Source organism: Meriones unguiculatus, chromosome 3 (genome assembly GCF_030254825.1).
Source record: "Meriones unguiculatus strain TT.TT164.6M chromosome 3, Bangor_MerUng_6.1, whole genome shotgun sequence".
Classification (NCBI taxonomy): domain Eukaryota; kingdom Metazoa; phylum Chordata; class Mammalia; order Rodentia; family Muridae; genus Meriones; species Meriones unguiculatus.
Window position 1 is genome coordinate 109,274,116 of NC_083351.1, and position 20,323 is coordinate 109,294,438.

Genomic DNA, 20,323 nt, shown 5'->3' on the forward strand with positions numbered 1-20,323 from the left:
ACTAGTTCCTGTGTAATTACTGCTATTGTTATGTGTGTTAATATAACGTAAAATTTTTCAGGCATTGCATTAATTTGACAATAGCTATCTTATTTGACAATAGCTAGAAGCAGATCTGAAAATAAATTTTATATTAAGGGTTAGAATGCATGGTTTATGAAAGTAATTAAGGCAATTCATTCTAAAAAGTAATTATTCAGATGTTGAAAGTATTTAGTCTGCCATATCAGTGCTGTGTAGGTACAAGGCTCTATTGAGTGAATTATATGAAAAAGTTATAGAACAATTGGAATAAAATGGTTCCACATACATGGATATATGTATACAATATATATGTATAATACAAACATATGTAAACAAAAAAGGTTGGCCACAAAGCTGGAATGAAACATTAAATTACTCAATAGTCTCAATGTATTAATTTGGTAAAATCAGTTTATAATTTGGTATTTTTTTTTAGACAGAGACCCAAAAGATCATGATAATATGCATGCTTACATAAACTACCCATTTTATTGAATGTATTGGTTAGATATCATTCAAGATAGGAAACTTAATCACTTAGTCAGAATCACTATCTATTTAAACTATGACTCTCATTTTGATTTTGTGTGGTATATTTTTCATCATATCAACTTTCTGTGCCTGAAATTTTAATTTAAAATACCTGTTGAAAGGAATTTAGGAGTGATATAGGAGGTGGTTTGGCAGGAGAAAAGGGAAAGAAAAAATGATATATTTTAATCCCCCAAATCAAAAAAGTCATTTTAAAAGTAGGTGTTTTCCCATTGTGAGTTTTAATTTCTTTTAATTTTAATAATAGCATAATACTGCATTTACTAATTAACTGCCAATGAAAGTTATCCCCTCATATTTCAATTGTATATTGTAAAGAACAATAAGAAGATTTATTATATGAGTACTAGGGATCTTATAAATATGAAGTACACTTTCTTTGGATATCCTTATTTGCTGCTTTTCTTAACATAAACACACTCTCACACAGTAATTTAAAAGTGTGTTAAGAGTGAGTGTTAAGGTCCTACAGCATTAATTTGAAAGTTGGCATTGTCACTTGCTATTTCCCATTAATAAACTTACTTTTCTTTTAATTGTTTCAATATGTTTGATTCTTCTAAAAATATACAATATCCTATTCTTATAAAGTTGTTGCAATGTTATAATTAATTCAAAACCTGAAGGACACAGCTTCAGACTTCCGTATGGGGCATATGGCTGTGTATGTTCATATACTAATGTCTAAATTTAGAATGTCTTAGAATTCTGGCCTATTTGTTGAACATTGCACTGTACTATGAGAAAACATCCCATCATATACCGAAATCTCAAAAATATTTGGTGTATAATTTCTGTTGTATCACCTTAATAGGTGCTCATCAGCTTCTTAAGATTGTTTTTTATTATCAAAATTTATTCATTTTTTCTGATTTGGTTGACTTTATTTTGTCCCATTTGATGATATAATACCTAAATTACAGAGATTGTGAGTGTACATTAGAAACAAATGTTCTTCAAGGTATATCAAGGAGTGGAAAACTTTTTTACAGACCGGTCAAGCTTGCCGCCCATTGTTTCATGACCTACAGGTTAACAACAGATTTGAATTTGAAAATATTGTTAGTGTACACTTACATTAGATTTTTACATAATGGTTGTGTATGTGAATATTACTCTAATAATATCTTCCTAAGATTTTATTCAAACCGAGGGGCTGCTGTTTGGCTGTGCTACAATTAAGCTCCAAGTGACCAAACTATTAAATCTCTGATTATATTTGCCTGCATAATATAAAAGTATTGACATACAACATTCATTGTAACAATGATAAAAATAAACTTCACTTTGTTTAAAAGAAAAAGAGAGACTTAAGGAATGTGGCGTTTCTTGGAATAAATCTGAATTATACAGGCTTTGAAAGGAAAAGTCCATCGACTTTGGTGCTCCCAAACTTTAAAGCCTTGGTTTATAATTTCTTATCTAGTCAATAGTCAAAGATGATGCTATCTCTTGGGAAAAGCTGCATGCCTTAAATAGAAGTAGAGGGTGATCCCAGCAATGTTCAACAAGACTCATTGAAAGCACAGTCTGGAGATCGAAAAGCAATTAACATGCTGGATTGTGATAATTACCCACAGTATGGAGGCCTCTCTAAGATATAGCTTCCACTGTGCCAATAATAGAATTCTTTAAATGGTGATATATTTTCATAGACACAAGAGCATTCTCATTTCAACCTTGTCACTTATATTGGATGGGGAAATAAACTTTCTTCACACCTTTTTCCATGCCTAAAATATGGCACACCATTGTTTTGACAACTTGTAAATGTCACCTGAATGTTACCTTGAGTCATGACTTAATCAGGCAGAACAAAGCAACATCTCATTTATTTCTGTTGTTTCTTTTCATTGCAATGCAATGATTGCCAAGGCACAAAACATTTAAATTGAGTTGTGATTAAAATTAAATGTGGAGACAGATGGAGCAGTTGAGATTCTGGCATAATTTGTCCCTTATTACAAGAGGTCAAGGTGATTCCAATTTCTATTTTCATGCAATAAAGCAATTCTGGAGCAGACTAGAAGCCACATGACAATTTTTCACTCAGAGCAAACTTTATTTCTTAATAATTAACCTTTAGCACTGTGGATTACTTGTGTTTCTTATCTTATTAAAATTATACTGGGTAGTAAACCTAAAATGATGTTTTATTTATGACATATACATATATGAAAATGATGTGTTTTTATATAGGACACAATCATATACATTTACATTTAAATTATTTTAAATACTATTCTTTATATATATAGCATCTTATAGTGTAGGCTAAGGAATCACAATTATGAACAAGTCTGAAGAAATAATTTTCTTCTCAGAAAATCTATGTTCAAAAGGCCTCTATATATTAATTGTTCTTTTTTGATTATTTTTAATACCTTATTTTATATATACTGACATGTATATGTGGCATATGTGACAGTTATATTTTTAGTTTGTTTGATATCTTTTGTTTTATAAATTACCCATATTTAAAATTTTTCTATTGATTTAAAATTTGGATACCTTAGCAAAAAAGTCTAAATTAATATCATGGAGTTAAAATTGAAATATTATATCAGAGTGCAGTGATATCATTATATAAACAAGAGAGGAAATGTTTGAATTCAATATTGGAGTTTTAATTATTACAAAACTAAGACTTACTACTAGAATATGAGCAGAATATTCAATTGACTTATTTCCAAATATATTATTACACAGATGATAACAATATATTAATGCCAATTCACAATGTTCTAATAGTTTGTATTTTTATAAGAAAATAGTAATAATATATCTTGTACCTATTGTTTTAAAATTAATTTACTTCATCTGTGTAATCAAATAAAAAAATGTAGCTAGTTCAATTTAATGAGACAGGCACTATGATGGGGAGGGGCCAATCAGCTTCCCCATGGCTTCACAGGGAACTGGATGAGCCAGGACCTGATTCCAGGAACTGTGAACCTCCATAGTAAAGAGGCACAGAGATGTGATCAATGTGCAATGCATCCACGTATAGAAATATCATAGCTATCTCATTAACTTTCTCAATTTATGTGTATTAATAAAGGTGACAATGAAATCCACCAGGATGATGTATTCTTCTTTCCTTTACTACACTATCAGGTCCATTTGATCACTGGTTTTAGTGCCAACTCATGGGAAATGAATATTCATTTTCTTCACACAAATTTGGGTTCAGGTGCTACTGATGGTGTCAGTTGTTCACACAGGAAAATCGAACATTTTGCAAATTATTTGGTTTGGTCACCTTTGGCTCAACACATTCTGGATTTCTCTTTTCTGTTTTAGGGAAGAGGGCAAGGATAAAAATTTTTGTCATAGGCAAGTGGTACAGTTGATTGTGTGATTTCTCGATCTTTAGAACCCCCTTTGTTTAGTTTATGTAAATTAATTTCTTTAGCTCTCTTTAGAATGACTGTCCCTTAGAGGACTATGAAATATGAATTCAAGATGTGAAAGTATCCACATCTAGCCATTTTTCCTCTGAGTAATAATTAATAGTAAGAAACTGAATTGATATAAAGCTACAATGGTAATAGCAGCATAGAATTTGGAGCCATACTCACTGGCCTCTGATCCTCAAATTCACACTAAGTACACTGTCTGTGCATTCAAAGCCCTTCGTCTATACATCAGTCTTCTCACCACTAGGCATAGAATCATAATAATGACTAACTGAGCTAATTCACCTGGCTTTAAAGTCATGGAAGATTTAAAAGTGAGAGGATTCCAGGTCATCCCTGTAGGTTTTCAGAGAGCTACAGAGGACTGAAAATGTGTGGCACCACCAGAGAAGCTGGCAAGTTTGACAGCAAGCTTGGGATTAAACGTCGTCTTTGACCTCATTAACAGAAGCTTTTTTATATTGAATCAATTGTTTTTAGGAATAAGAAACCTCTTGGGTATTCTTTTTTCACAAATTGGAAGCTTATTTGGGTGGCAGGCGTAAAATTCTTGAGGTTTGCTGGCTTGCCAAACTATTGGGTAACCACACCAGGTTCAATGGCAGACTATTAAAAAGAAGGAAATCATGAAATTTGCAGGCAAATGGATGAAACTAGATAAGATCATCTTGAGCTAAGTAACCCAGAAGCACAAAAACACGCATGGTCTTATAAATGGGATATACTCACTTATAAATGGTTATAATATAGGATAAACGTACTAAAATCTACAGACCTAAAGAAGCTAAACAACAAGGAGGACCCTAGGGATGATGTTTCATTCTCATTCAGAAGGGCAGACAGGATAGAAATATGATGCAGTGGAAGAGAGGGAACAGGATGGAAGCCTACCACAGATGTCCTCTAAAAGACTCCACCCACCAGGGGATAGAAACTGATGCAGAGATTCACAGCCACACTTTGGACAGAGAACAAGGAGTCTTTTGGAAGAAGGGGAATACAGAAGGACCCAGGGGAGACAGGATTCCCACAAGAAATTATGTTTTTAAAAAATAACTTGGAAAACAATAGAGCAAGACATCCCCATGTTAACCCCTTTCCTACACATGCTAATGCTGGAAGGCTAGCTACCCATAGGCATAAGAAGGAATGAGGGAGGGGGTACAGCTGGAATACAAAGTGAATAAACTGTAATTTATAAAATAAATAAATGAATAAAAAGATTTGGAAGGTGGACAGAGATGAGCCCTAGTTGAAAGCTTCATGATTTTTGCTCTAACTCGGGGATTAGTGAGTTAATATTGAAAGGTATTGGATGGAGGTGAATGAATCAGAAAAACCAGAGCCTAGGCCAAACAAAGTAAAATAAAACATGCTTAACCACAGCATATAAATCAGTAACAGAACTCCATAAAACACTAGGAATAGACCCATCATCCATATCACATTGAACATTGAATATTTCTATTAATTTCATTGTCCTCACATTAGGTGTGCATACAGTTTTCCAAATAGGTCTCTTATTAAAATATCCTATGGCTATTACATAAGCACCTGATCTTTTGGAAGGACATTGCATGGGCTTGTATTTCTATTTCTGGCTCTGGCCTTCCTCCCACCTTTGCCCTTAGTAACAGTCTTTTTATAGAGGTGTTAGTGGTTGCAATTAGGCTAATGGCAAATCCTGCTGGCCTGGGAGACCTCTGCTCTTGAGGTGGCTGCTTGGCTACTCTCAGCTCTATTACTGGTTTATATAAAGGATTCACTCTCAGAAGGCCCTCTTCCTACAAGCATTTCCAATTCAGCCTTTCTACATTTAAGTTCGCATTCGATTCATTTGTAACAGAAAACATGGGATGGGTATTTAGTTTTGCCAATATTTTGCATCTTTAATTCAAAAGATATAAATATTGTAAGAAAAAATTTCAGAGATTTAAAAATTTTGCACAGTTTGGAACTAATTGATAATCGGTGCCAAACAATCTATCATTGAAAGAAAATCGTGATTGCTTGATTTCGCTGGACTTACTTTAAGTCTCAGCAAATTTAGTAAAAAGTCATCATGGGTTTCGTCATGAATCCTCACTTCATTTCACAGAATTAGTGAAGACTTAAACAAACAAACAAACAAACACAATGTTTAAAAGCCTGTCAAAATCACATATGAAGCCAGATGTTCAGCTTTGTAATTTCTGATTTTTAGTCTCGACACCTTAAAGCACCCATAACCCAGTATTAGTATAAACAAAGAGACCTCCTTCTTCTTAGCTGTTTTCACTGGTGCCAGCAACAGTGCCAGCCTAGACACCCTTCAGTTTGAGGAAATGATGAAAATTTCTTTCAACCGTAGAAAATACCTGTGGTTTGAAATATCTTCTCATCAGAACAAGGCATAATAACTTCATTGACCAAGCCTTCCCTTTTCCATTAAATGTTATGCCTGGGAAAGCTCATTTGTAATCTCAGTGTTCTTTCATGAGATAGGAAAAGGGGCTTTCAAGACCCATCCTGCCAAAATGATGATGGGAAATACTAGGAAAATTTTGTGAAAATAGTTTTACTTGTTTACCTGTAGCGATGTCACTATGAAAGATTAGATAAAAGGTATCCTACATTTGAATATCCATTCCTCAATTACTATATGCAGGATGGTTGTGGTATTTTTATTGTTGTAAGCAATGAGGCTATGAGCATTCATATATAAATATCTTTTGGAACACCTTGAACTTCTTTGTAAGCACATCTAAATATAAAATTAAAGAAAAATAAAATTATTCTATTTTTTTATTTCTGGAAAACTATATATTATTTGTTGCATGACAGCACCATTTCATATTTTCAAAATCCATAGTTTTCATGACACTTTTGACAATATTTTTCATTTTCTATTTTTACAATATATTTATTATTTACATATGTATTCATATTTTCTCTTCTGCTCTCAAGGTGGATCCTACTATTAAACATTTGTTAAAGTTTTTGTGAATGTATTCATATCTGTCATTTTAGGTGTTCTCTAAAGGAACATAACAATAGAACACATATGTAACTATTAAAAGATGATTTATTTGTGTAGTTTGCAGGCAATTGTCCAGCTAGTCCAACCACGTCCATCTCCATATGGAATATCCTAGAATTAAGTATTTATTCAGTCAAAAAGACAGGATATCTCAGCTGCTTATCATCAGTTTATGTTGGATACTGGAAAAGTATGTTCTAACACAAGTGAAAGAATAACTCGGCCAAAGAGTAGATGGACTCATTGGCAAGAGTAAGAGCAAGCAGATGAACAATTAAAAGTTTCCTTCTTCCATGCCCTTTTATTAAGGCTGTCACTAAAAGATGTGTCCTAGATTTAGAGTATGTCTTTCCACCTCTTAAATCTAATGAAGAATACCCCTTACAATTGCACACAGCTACTTGGATTTTACTTGATTCCAGCTGTAATCAAATTGACAACCAAGATTAGCCATCACTTTATCTCAGCTCTGTAATTTAAAATGAGGCTTATTAGATTGAAATCTAATTCAGCACTTTTTCTCAGGAAGACTAGGAAATAGAAGCTGCACTATTCACGTCCTGTAATCATTATTATGACTATTAAGCTCTGCACTAATTGATGGATAAATAAACCAGAACTCAAAATAAAATTTCAGATCCAAACATCATTAGCTTTTATGCATAACTGTAGTAAAAATAAAGGATGTTTGAAAATGGCTCAGTGAGTCAAGTGTATGCAAGCAAGAGTGCCAAAATCCAAACCCTCATCATCTAAAAAATCCAGGCATGGTGCCACATATTAACTCCATCTCTTATCTCAGACACAGATAAGAAAGGCTAGCTGACACTGTGAGCTCCAACTTCAGTGAGGTAGCCTGTCTCAAATAACAAGGTGAAGTAGCTGAGCTGGTGGTTCAGCACTAAGACCACATGCTGATCATGGTGAGTACTGATGTCAGGTCCTAGCACTGAAACGTCACAGAACAATGGTCCATCACTCCAGTTTTGTAAAATGTAATACTCTCTTCTAACCACTGTGTGCACATGATGCACAGACACATGGAAACAAGAGATATATATGAAGGAAATTAAAACAAAATTTAAAAAGTAAAGTAGAGAAATTCCATAAGTACATACAGAGGCAAATGTATATACACAGACACACACACCACACTTAAGAGTTTTTGCTTGACAAAGACTATTATCTATCAAAGTAGGTTCAAACAATGTTAGTCTGAGGAGAGGTTATAATGATACTATTACTGGAATCTAGGCCAATAGGCCCATTGTACTGATATACACTAGTTAATCCTATTGTCATTTTATGTTTTGTTTAAAACTTAAGTTCTCAAATATTTTGAATTTATTTTTCAATTTATGTACTGCTTCAGTGGAATTGTGGGTAAAATGTTATGAATGCATACACACTCACATGCTTGTGTGTGCACAGACACACACATATACAAATCTATTCAAAGGGTCAAAATAAACTTTTTTTTTTTGACAAAGGTTCTAGAGCCAGGCGCAGTTGCATACGAGAGCTTTGTCTCTGAAGTTTTTATTGTCCTTCTCTCTTCTTTATAACCTTTTTTGGTTTTAACAAGCATAATATTTGATTGGTAAAGAAGTTGTGTGTGTTGGAGAAAAAGCTTTTCTGGCTTTGCAGATGTCAGGTTTTGTGTAACTCCAGCTAAAACTAGGTGTTTTGTGTATGTGTTGGTCCATTATGGTCATCGAATCACCTTGTCTAATGTGTCATAGACACTTGAGACTAGCAAGGTGTTGGTTTCCCCCCTTGAAAAGCAAAATTTTCCGTTCTTGTATACAGGTCCAACCTAAGTACTTCCTGTGAATTGATGTCTGCAGCTCAGTTTTATCATTAGCAACATTGAGATGATAGCAATTAAAGTATGACTGGCTGGGAAATTTACTTAATTGAATATAACAAAATTAGCATTGCGACTCAGGCATAAAAAGAACTACATAAAGCTTGTTGCAACTAGAAAGTATACAATGATTTCGCATAAATATGCTCATAGTTTAGATAAATGAACCAAAAGAACAACAGAAAAATAGACAAAAGAAAAAATGACATATTTTTGTCATAAGAATCACAATATTCTTGAACTTTTAAAACCCACTATATTAATTCTTTTACCAAAAAAAAGATCTGTGTCTCTAAAACTACAGGATTTTAAATTTCTGACACATTTTAGGTAGAGGGCATTCACTTGAAAAGTAGCTTTTAATGAGAGACAAAAAATCACAATCATTGCTTAGTTAGGGTATTGCATGCTATTATCACATTTCTATTTGGAAAATTACAGAATACAATGCAATGTAGACGTGTAATTGAGTTGAGTTAATCAAGCTTCATTCACCAATAATATTGCACAGAAGGATAATTTAATATGTTGTGTTTACAAATTTAGCCCCGTCATAGAAAGTGCGTTTAGATTAAAAACTGTGAATTGGAGATTGTTTATTCTTTCCTTGTAAATTGAATCTTTCCTTGATCCTTTCAAAAATATTCCTAGGTTGTTCAAAATATGAGATTTTTGTCACCTGGCTAATCATCAATTTCTTTCCATCTTTAACCATGTAATGTTTTTATTCTAGTATTTAGAAAAAGATTACTGGGCATAAAAATTCCAACTGACAGAGCTGGAGAGGACAGGAACTCCACAAGAAGAGCAACAGACAAGAAAATTTGAATACAGGGAACTTCCCTGAGACTCATACTCCAACCAAAGACTATTCATGGAGATAACCTAGAACCCCTGCACAGATGTCGCCCATGGCAGTTCAGTGTCCAAGTGGGTTACATAGTGATGGGAAGAGGGACTGCCCCTGACATTAACTGATTGGCCTGCTCTTTGATCACCTCCCCCTGCGGGGGAGCAGCCTTACCAGGCCACAGAAGAAGACAATGCAGCCATTCCTGGTGTGATCTGATAGACTAAGATCAGAAGGAAGGAGAAGAGGACCTCCCCTATCAGTGGAGTTGGGGAAGGGCATGCATGAAGAGGAAGGAGGGAGGGTGGGATCGGGAGGTGATGAAGGAGGGGCTTATGGGGGGATACAAAATGAATAAAGTGTAATTAATAATAATAATAATAAAACTTAAGATTGAGGGGGAAGGGCAAGATGGCGGCGCCGGGAGGACTCTCATTCTGAGCAGCAGCAGCAGGATCAGCACAGTGACCAGTAATCAGAACTCGCAGCCATAAAACACAGTCCTTGTGTTTCCCAGGTGAGAGGATACCCCACGGTGGGGGATTCAATCAGCTTTTAACTCACCCAGCTAAACCACAGAAGAGATCCCGGTTCCGCCAGATGCTTGGCTGCCAGCCGCCAGCCCCAGCCCCAGCCCAGAGCCATAAGCCAGTGTCTCTGGTCACAGTCCCAGACTGAACCATGTGCACCACACTATCAGAGACTGGAATTTTCAGTCGAGAGATAACCCCAGGGTACAGGAAACGATTGGGACAGGCCTTAGGTCACGCAGACATCCCCTGGAAAAGACTCGGGTTCCACGGGCACCCCAGGAGCCAGCCCGGAGCCAGAGCCAGGGACCCAGGCTCCAGCACCACAGAGCTCTGCCTGCCTGTGCGCCTGATTCGCCACCTGAGATAAAACTGTGGGCAACAGGGCATCAGCGAATGAGTTTCACTGTCCAGTGCAAACACACAGGGAGGGAAACGGCTGGTCTGATCTCAGAGCACTCAGCCAACACCCCCAGCCTGAAAAGGTCCCTGGAAAATTACCCAGCTTAGGGAGGCACCCAGGCTCCCAAAGGCTGCAAAGGCAGACACAGGCAGTTTCTGTGCACCAGACAGCTGGCGTAGACTGAGCGGCCATCAATCAGCTGTGCTCCAGGCACAGGCAGTTTCTTTGGCCAGCCAGCTGGTGGACACTGAGCAGTGTGCACCAGGGCAAAAAAAAGACACTGGGAGTCTGTGTCTCCAGAGAATCCACAGGGAAGGAAGGAAACTGTACTGACTTAAATCACCCAATCCTTCCCTAGAAAAAGTCTAGCAGACCTGTGCGGCCAAGGCACGATCACTCAGCTGTGCTCCAGACACAGGCACAAACAGTTGCTACGTGCCTGATGTCCAACTGGGTCACAGCAGCTGATCATTTACAACAAGAAACCAAGGAACAGGGCAGCTGCCCTCAGGACTTCCCTGGGTGAGAGGAGAACCCTCTCGACTAACAAAGACCACAGTTACCACTCAGGTATCTATCCCTGAGGTGAGCAACTCCTGAAAAACACCAGCCATCCAGGGACTATACCCAAAAAGCTGAGAAGACATCCTTCAGGAAAAACCAGCTTTCTGCAAAGGGGACTCTCTCCACCACAGGATCCCCAGGAACCACCAGAAAATAACCCCAAACACCTAAGATAGCACAATGGGTAGAGGCCAGCATAAAAGCTCAAGCAACAAAAGACAGAGCAATATGGCATCTCTAGAACCCAGTTACCCAGGGTCAAGTAGCCCTGAACACCCCAGCATAACTGAAATCCAAGAAGATGACCTAACAACTATGCTCATGAAGATGATAATAGAGGAAACAAATAAGATTCGTAAAGACATAGAGGAAGATAAACTCAAACAGAATATTGCCATCCGTAAAGAAATAGAGGAAGCTGCAGCCAAACAGTTTATGGCCTTTAGAAAGGAAATGCTTAAAACACTGAATGAAATGAAAGAAACAGAGTTGAAGGAACTAAAAGAAAAACAGGAAAGTACAATCAGACAGGTGAAGGAAGTAAACAAAACAACTCAAGACATGAAGATAGAATTGGAAAAATTAAAGAAAACACAAATGGAAGAAAGAATGGGAAGGAAGAATCTAGGGAAGAAAACAGGAACTACAGAGGTAAGCATAACCAACAGACTACAAGAGATGGAAGAAAGAATCTCAGGTGTAGAAGATACAATGGAAGAAATCGATGTATCTATTAAAGAAAATGTTAAATCTGAAAAATTCCTGACACAGACCGTCCAAGAAATCCAAGACAATATGAAAAGACAAAACCTAAGAATAATAGGTATAGAGGAAAAAGAAGACACCCTTCTTGAAGGCCCAGAAAATATTTTCAACAAAATCATTGAAGAAAATTTCCCCAAGCTAAAGGAGAGGCCAATTAGAATACATGAGGCCTACAGAACACCCAACAAATTTGACCAGAAAAGAAAATCCTCCCGCCACATAATAATCAAAACAGTAAGTATACAGAACAAAGAAAAAAATACTAAAAGCTGCAAGGGAAAAAGGCCAAGTAACATATAATGGCAAACCCATTAGAATCACACCTGACTTTTCAACAGAGACTATGAAAGCCAGAAGGGCCTGGACGGATATCATGCAGACCCTAAGAGAACACAGATGTCAGCCCAGACTACTATACCCCGCAAAACTCTCAGTCCTCATAGATGGAGAAAACAAGATATTCAATGACAAAAACAAATTTCAACAATACCTACAAACAAATCCAGCATTACAGAAGACACTAGAAGGGAAAATACAACCCAGGAAAACTAGCTACATTCAAGAAAACACAGGAAATAAATAACCTCACTTCAGTAAAACAAAAAGCAACCAAGCACACAACCTGATGACCACAGCTAATATCAAAATCAAGGGATCTAACAGCCACTGGTCATTAATCTCTCTCAACATCAATGGACTCAACTCTCCAATAAAAAGACACAGATTAACAGAATGGATACGTAAACTAATTCCAGCAATCTATTGCATACAAGAAACACACCTAAGACACAAAGATAGACATTACCTGAGGGTAAAGGGTTGGAAGATGACTTTCCAAGCAAACGGACCCAAGAAGCAAGCAGGAGTAGCCATTTTAATATCTGATAAAATAGACTTTCAACCAAAATTAATCAAAAGAGATGGGGAAGGACACTTCATACTCATCAAGGGAAAATTCCACCAGGAAGACATCACAATCCTGAACATCTATGCCCCAAATACAAGGGCACCCACATTTGTGAAAGAAACATTGATAAAATTTAAAGCACATATAGATCCCTACACATTAATAGTGGGAGACTTCAACACCCCACTCTCAACAAAGGACAGGTCAACAAAACAGAAATTAAACAAAGAAACATTGTCTCTGACAGAGGTCATGAATCAAATGGACCTAACAGACATTTACAGAACTTTACACCCAAACACAAAAGAATTTACCTTCTTTTCAGCACCTCATGGAACCTTCTCCAAAATAGACCATATAGTGGGTCACAAAGCAAGCCTCAACAGATACAAGAAGATTGAAATAATCCCTTGTATCTTGTCGGATCACCATGGAATAAAGCCGGACCTCAACAATAACAGAAATAGCAAAAAGACTACACACACATGGAAACTGAACAACTTGTTACTAAATGACAGCTGGGTCAGGGAAGAAATAAAGAAAGAAATTAAAGTCTTTCTAGAAATCAATGAAAATGAAGACACAACATACCTAAACTTGTGGGACAGAATGAAAACAGTGCTAAGAGGAAAGTTCATAGCACTAAGTGCCTTCAAGAAGAAATTCGAGACAGCTCATTCAAGCACCTTAATGGCTCACTTAAAAACCCTAGAAAAACAAGAAGCAGACACACCAAGAAGGAGTAGATGGCTGGAAATAATCAAACTCAGGGCTGAAATCAATCAATTGGAAACAAATAAAACAATTCAAAGAATCAATGAAACCAAGAGCTGGTTCTTTGAGAAAATCAACAAGATCGACAAACCCTTAGCCAAGCTACCTAAAAGGCAGAGAGACACCACCCAAATCAACAAAATCAGAAATGAAAAGGGGGAGATAACTACAGACACTGAGGAAATCCAAACAATCATTAGGACTTACTTCAAAAGTCTATATGCCACAAAATTTGACAACCTAAATGAAATGGACAATTTTCTTGATAGATTTGACTTACCAAAGCTGAATCAGGACCAGGTAAATCAACTAAATAGTCCTATATCCCCCAAAGAAATAGAAGCGGTCATCAAAAGTCTCCCATCCAAAAAAAGCCCAGGACCAGATGGCTTCAGCGCAGAATTCTACCAGACCTTCAAAGAAGAGCTAACACCAATTCTCTTCAAACTATTCCACAAAATAGAAACAGAAGGAACATTACCAAACTCATTCTAAGAAGCCACAGTCACCTTGGTACCTAAACCTCACAAAGACTCAACAAAGAAAGAGAATTTCAGGCCAATCTCCCTTATGAACATTGATGCAAAAATACTTAATAAAATACTTCCAAACCGAATCCAAGAACACATCAAAGATATTATCCACTATGACCAAGTAGGCTTCATCCCAGGTATGCAGGGGTGGTTCAATATACAGAAATCCATCAATGTGATCCACCATATTAACAAACTGAAAGAAAAAACCACATGATAATCTCCCTAGATGCTGAGAAAGCATTTAACAAAATCCAACATCCATTCATGTTCAAAGTATTGGAGAGATCAGGGATACAAGGCACATATCTAAATATAGTAAAGGTGATATACAGCAAGCCTATAGCCAACATCAAACTGAACGGAGAGAAACTTAAAGCAATCCCACTAAAATCAGGGACAAGACAAGGCTGCCCACTCTCTCCATATCTCTTCAACATAGTGCTGGAAGTCCTTGCTAGAGCAATAAGACAGTTGAAGGTGATCAAGGGGATACAAATTGGAAAGGAAGATGTCAAATTATCACTATTTGCAGATGATATGATAGTATACGTGAGTGACCCCAAAAACTCTACCCGGGAACTCCTACAGCTGATAAACACCTTCAGCAAAGTCGCCGGATACAAAATTAACTCAAAAAAATCAGTAGCACTCCTGTATACAAAAGGGCTGAGAAAGAAATTAGGGAAACAACACACTTCACAATAGCCACAAATGACATAAGGTACCTCGGAGTAACCCTAACCAAGGAAGTCAAAGACTTGTATGAAAAAAATTTCAAATCTCTGAAGAAAGATTTAGAAGAAGATATGAGAAGACGGAAAGATCTCCCATGCTCCTGGCTTGGAAAGAGTAACATAGTAAAAATGGCCATCTTACCAAAAGCAATCTTCAGATTCAATGCAATGCCCATCAAATTACCAACACAATTCTTTTCAGACCTGGAAAGAAAAATTCTCAACTTCATATGGAATAACAAGAAACCCAGAATTGCTAAAACAATCCTCTACAACAAAAGATCTTCTGGAGGTATCTCCATCCCTGATCTTAAGCTGTACTATAGAGCAACAGTTTTAAAAACTGCATGGTACTGGCATAAAAACAGAATGGTGGATCAATTGAACCGAACAGAGGACCCAGAAATAAACCCACACACTTACGGACACCTGATCTTTGACAAAGACGCCAAACCCATTCAATGGAAAAAAGACAGCATCTTCAACAAATGGTGCTGGTCCAACTGGATGTCTACATGTAGAAAAATGAAAATAGATCCATACTTATCACCCTGCACAAAACTGAAGTCCAACTGGATCAAAGACCTCAACATAAAACCAGACACATTAAATCGGCTTGAAAAAAAAGTGGGAAATACCCTAGAACTCATTGGTACAGGAGAAAACTTCCTGAACAGAACACCAACAGCACAGGCTCTAAGAGCAACAATCAATAAATGGTACCTCATGAAACTGAAGAGCTTCTGCAAAGCAAAGGACACCGTCATCAAAACAAAGCGACCGCCTACAGATTGGGAAAGAATCTTCACCAACCCTTTATCTGACAGAGGACTCATATCCAGTATATATAAAGAACTGAAGCTGAAAAGCAGCAAACCAAGTAATCCACTTAAAAAATGGGGAACAGAGCTAAACAGAGAATTCTCTGTAGAGGAATATCGAATGGCAGAGAAACACTTAAAGAAATGCTCAACCTCACTAGCCATTAGGGAAATGCAAATCAAAACAACCCTGAGATTTCACCTTATACCCATGAGAATGGCCAAGATCAAAAACTCAAGTGACAACACATGCTGGAGAGGTTGTGGAGAAAGGGGAACCCTTCTCCACTGCAGGTGGGAATGTAAACTTGTACAACCATTCTGGAAATCAATCTCAGACAACTAGGAATAGGGCTTCCTCAGGATCCAGCCATACCACTCTTGGGCATATATCCAAAAGAGGCTCAAGTACACAGAAAGGACATTTGCTCAACCATGTCTGTAGCAGCTTTATTTGTAGTGGCCAGAAGCTGGAAACAACCCAGATGCCCCTCAACTGAGGAATGGATGCAGAAATTGTGGTACATCTACACAATGGAATATTACTCAGCAATGAAAAATAAGGAAATCATGAAATTTGCAGGTAAATGTTGGGATCTGGAAAGGATCATCCTGAGTGAGTTGTCCGAGAAGCAAAAAGACACACATGGTGTATCCTCACTCATATAGACATACAACATAAGACAAATCCACTAAAACCTGTGCATCTAAAGAAACTAAGCAAGAGAGAGGACCCTAACTAAAATGTCCAATCCCCATCCAGAAAGGCAAAGAGGAGGGACATCAGAAGAAGAAGAAAACAGGAAACAACCTAGGAACCTACCACAGAGGACCTCCGAAAGCCTCTGCCCTGCAGACTATCAATGCAGATGCTGAGCCTGATGGGCTACTGTTGGGCAGAGTGAAGGAAATTTTATGTAACAATTGGGAAATTGTAAGCACTGGAGAGGACAGGGTCTCCACAAGGAGAGCAACCGAACCAGAGAATTTGAACATAGGGAACTTCCCAGAGACTCATACTCCAATCAAGGACTATTCATAGAGATAACCCAGAACCCCTACGCAGATGTAGCCCAGGGCAGTTCAGAGTCCAATTGGGTTACATAGTAATGTGAAGAGGGACTGCCTCTGACATAATCTGATTGGCCTGCTCTTTGATCACCTCCCCTTACCAGACCATAATAGAGGACAATGCAGCCACTTTTGATGTGAACTGATAGACTAAGATCAGAAAGGAGAGGAGAACCTCCCCTATCAGTGGACTTGGGCAGTGGCTTGCATGCAGAGGGAGGAGGGAGGGTGGGATTGGGAGGGTCGCAAGGAGGGGCTTATCGGGGGATGCAGAATGAATAAAGTGTAATTGATGAAAAATTAAAAAAAAAAAAACTTAAAAAAATTCCAACTGAGAGAGAGAGAGAGTGCAGGTTTACAAGATGTGGGCATGGAAAGCCCACATATATAACAACAATCTCATCACAATGTCTTCCTCTCTTCCTCTGTTGCTCTCAAATTTGTTTTCTTAGACAGGCTCTCTTACAAAACTTTGAGCCACCAACTCAGTAAGACAGGCTGGTCCACAAAGCACATACCTTCTTTTCTCAACTGCATGTCCCTAGGGTTACATACACAGTGTGCCACAGTTGGATTATTTCTGTGGGAATTCTTCACACTGAACTTGGGTCTTCTAGTTATAAGGAAACCACTCAACTGACTGAGTCATCTCCAAGCTCCTATTTTTTTTTTCTGAGACTCAGAACATTTTCAGCTGGATTCCTCTCATAAAAATAATTCAGGATAGCTAGTTTTTCTACTATTTTTGCATTTGTAAAAAGGTATCATTAATTGAAAATAGTGTCTTAGACATATATGTAATTATGGTACAATCGAAGTTGATTTAAATGGCCTATTTTTCTAAGTAACAAACATTAATTAATAAACTATTGTAAAGAATATCGACTTCATTTTTCAGTAGGTTTACTTTATGACAAAAATTTGAGTATAGTGATATAGAGATGTAATGAGCATATTAATATAACAACAGAATCATAACTTATTTTTCTCAACTCCATATATTTGCACCATTTTTTCAGATAAGAGATTGTATACTTATTATTGATAAATGGATATAGTCTTCATTAATAGTTTCCATTTGCTTCATTTGAAGTTAAGGACTTCGATATAACATATGGAGACATGTTTTCATACCCCTTATTATATATTGTGGTTTAAAACAGTCACCCTCTCACCTCCAGAAAGTGTCCCTGTTCTATTTCTTTTTTAATTTTTATTAACTATAGTTTATTCACTTTGTATCCCAGCTGTAGAACTGCAGAAATACAGTGAAACGAATAGAGAAACCTGTTCTGTTTCTTAAGAAACCTAATAGTATTTCTGAGGGATGCATGGGTTTCATTTTGATTTCTGCAAAGGTCTGGGGACTTTCCTTATAGTCTTTACCAACTCTTTTTTCTTACCACCCTTAGTTTTGCTCCAGAAAATACCTCACATGACCTGCAAACACTGTCATTTGCAGTACATCATTTACAAGTTCAGCTGTTGCTTTTTTTATGCTATGAAGTACTATTAAACTCTTTTCAATGAACTCTACCACAATTTGCTGTAATATTTGAGTATAATGCCTTTCCAGTCTTTTTGTTATTGTTCAAATCAGCACATTCCCAGATAGCAATGAAAGTAACACTGTTTAAATATGTGAATTTAAAATCCACAAAATTCTTGTTTATTTTGACATGATTATTTCTTTAACAAAATCAAGAATTTTGAGAACAAACTGAGAAGATGAATAATAGTCATCTTAAAATATCCTCTAGTCACAAAGAGCAGCTTTTTTTTTTTACAGGATAAACATTTCATATGATTTTTAGAAAGATTTAGATTTGAAGAAAATAGAATTTCTCCAAAGTATTGAAATGACAGATCTCACTCAATCAGTTCAAGACTTGTTTGTATCTTATGTAAACGTCAGTAATTGATATTTTGGCTTCTTCTCATACCAGTAAAAGGTTTTGCTACCTCTAGTAAATATTAGGAAATGACCAATTTTTTATTCCTGGTTAAACTTTCCAAGCTTATTGCACAGAGTGCACTGTTAATATTTAGTTTATATTATGCACAGAGAATGACAAGGCTACAGAGCTTAGCAAACGACTCTTGCCTTCTTACTCTCACAATACAACTTCTCCTCAATAGGTGAAATGCTGTCAACTATTAGACATAAAAATATATATTCTCCATCACAAATTATCCTTTAATTGTCATTACGTACATATTTTTTCATTTCTACCATTAAATTTTTAAATGGATGAAATTATTTTGAAGCAAGTGAAGCAATGATGAGCCTAGCACCTATTATATCCCATTTGCACTTTAAAAAGTGTTGTGCATATAAACATGTTTTCGTTTTGTTCCCAGGTGTCAGATGTGGAACTGGTTCAGATTGTCCACAGCAGCAGACTATTTGCCTCATGCCGGTTCTGAGAGGAGCTCTTTGCCAGCTGCAGATAGTTAAATTTGAGGACTCTGGAGAGAGAATAAATGCCAGATTCCAGAAAGTGTAGAAGCTCAGGGAAAGAACAAGGCTACTCCTGCTTCTCCTGGTTGCTGTTGTGAGACAGAAGTTGGAGATCTCCTGAAAAGAAGATTGGACTGAGGAACTCAGCAATCCTAACCAGCAGGAAACAGGTAAGAGAACTGCACCACTGCTACCACTAACCCTTAGTCTCTTCTACCTGGTGTTGGGGTGATGGAAGGAATTGGGGTGGAGTAGGGCAAAAGAGATACAAGAAATGTAAATAAAAAGCTGTTTTGTTTTTGTTTTTGTTTTTGTTTTTGTTTTTGTTTGTTTGTTTTTAACTAGGCCAACAGAGGAGGCCTACATGTTGTCACTTGTGCCGCGGTCATGTCTCTAGTGATTCCTGAGAAGTTCCACCAGCATCGATGGTAGCAGAAAATAGCCTTTGCCATCACTGCCATTACAGGTGTGGAGCCGGGATACATGCTCATGTGGTGCTGAGGAAAGCAGACACTGTCCTTGCCAAGAGGGCTGGAGCGCTCACAGAGGACGAGGTAGAGCTCTTGCTCACCATCATAAAGAACCCGCAGCAATACGAGACCCCAGACGGGTTCTTGAACAGAGAGAAGGATGTGAAGGACAGGAAGTACGCCAGGTTCTGGCCAACGGTCTAGACAACAAGATGTGTGAGGATCTGGAGCGACTGAAGATTAGATCACATAGGGGTCTATGCCATTTTGGGGCCTTCGTATCTGACGTCAGCACACCAAGACCACTGGATGCCGAGGCCATACTGTGGGTGTATCCAAGAAGAAATGACACTCTGAGACTTTGCTGTTAATAAATATTTTATATAACTATGGGGGAAAATAGTTTATATACCTATGTGATTTTTTTATGGTGCATGTGTTTTGTGATGTGTGTGTTTGTGATGGCCATCCCTTTGCCGTCACAATGCTCACATAGATATCAAATACAATTTGGTTGTCCCCTTCTTCCACGTGGGTTCATGGGATTAAATGTAGT

At 37.3% G+C, this 20,323-nt stretch overlaps 1 pseudogene; it reads left to right on the forward strand.

Moving 5' to 3' along the window:
* Positions 1 to 18,695: 18,695 nt before the first annotated feature.
* Positions 18,696 to 20,116, forward strand: LOC132652863 (small ribosomal subunit protein uS13-like; annotated as a pseudogene).
* The last annotated feature ends 207 nt before the right edge of the window (positions 20,117 to 20,323 follow it).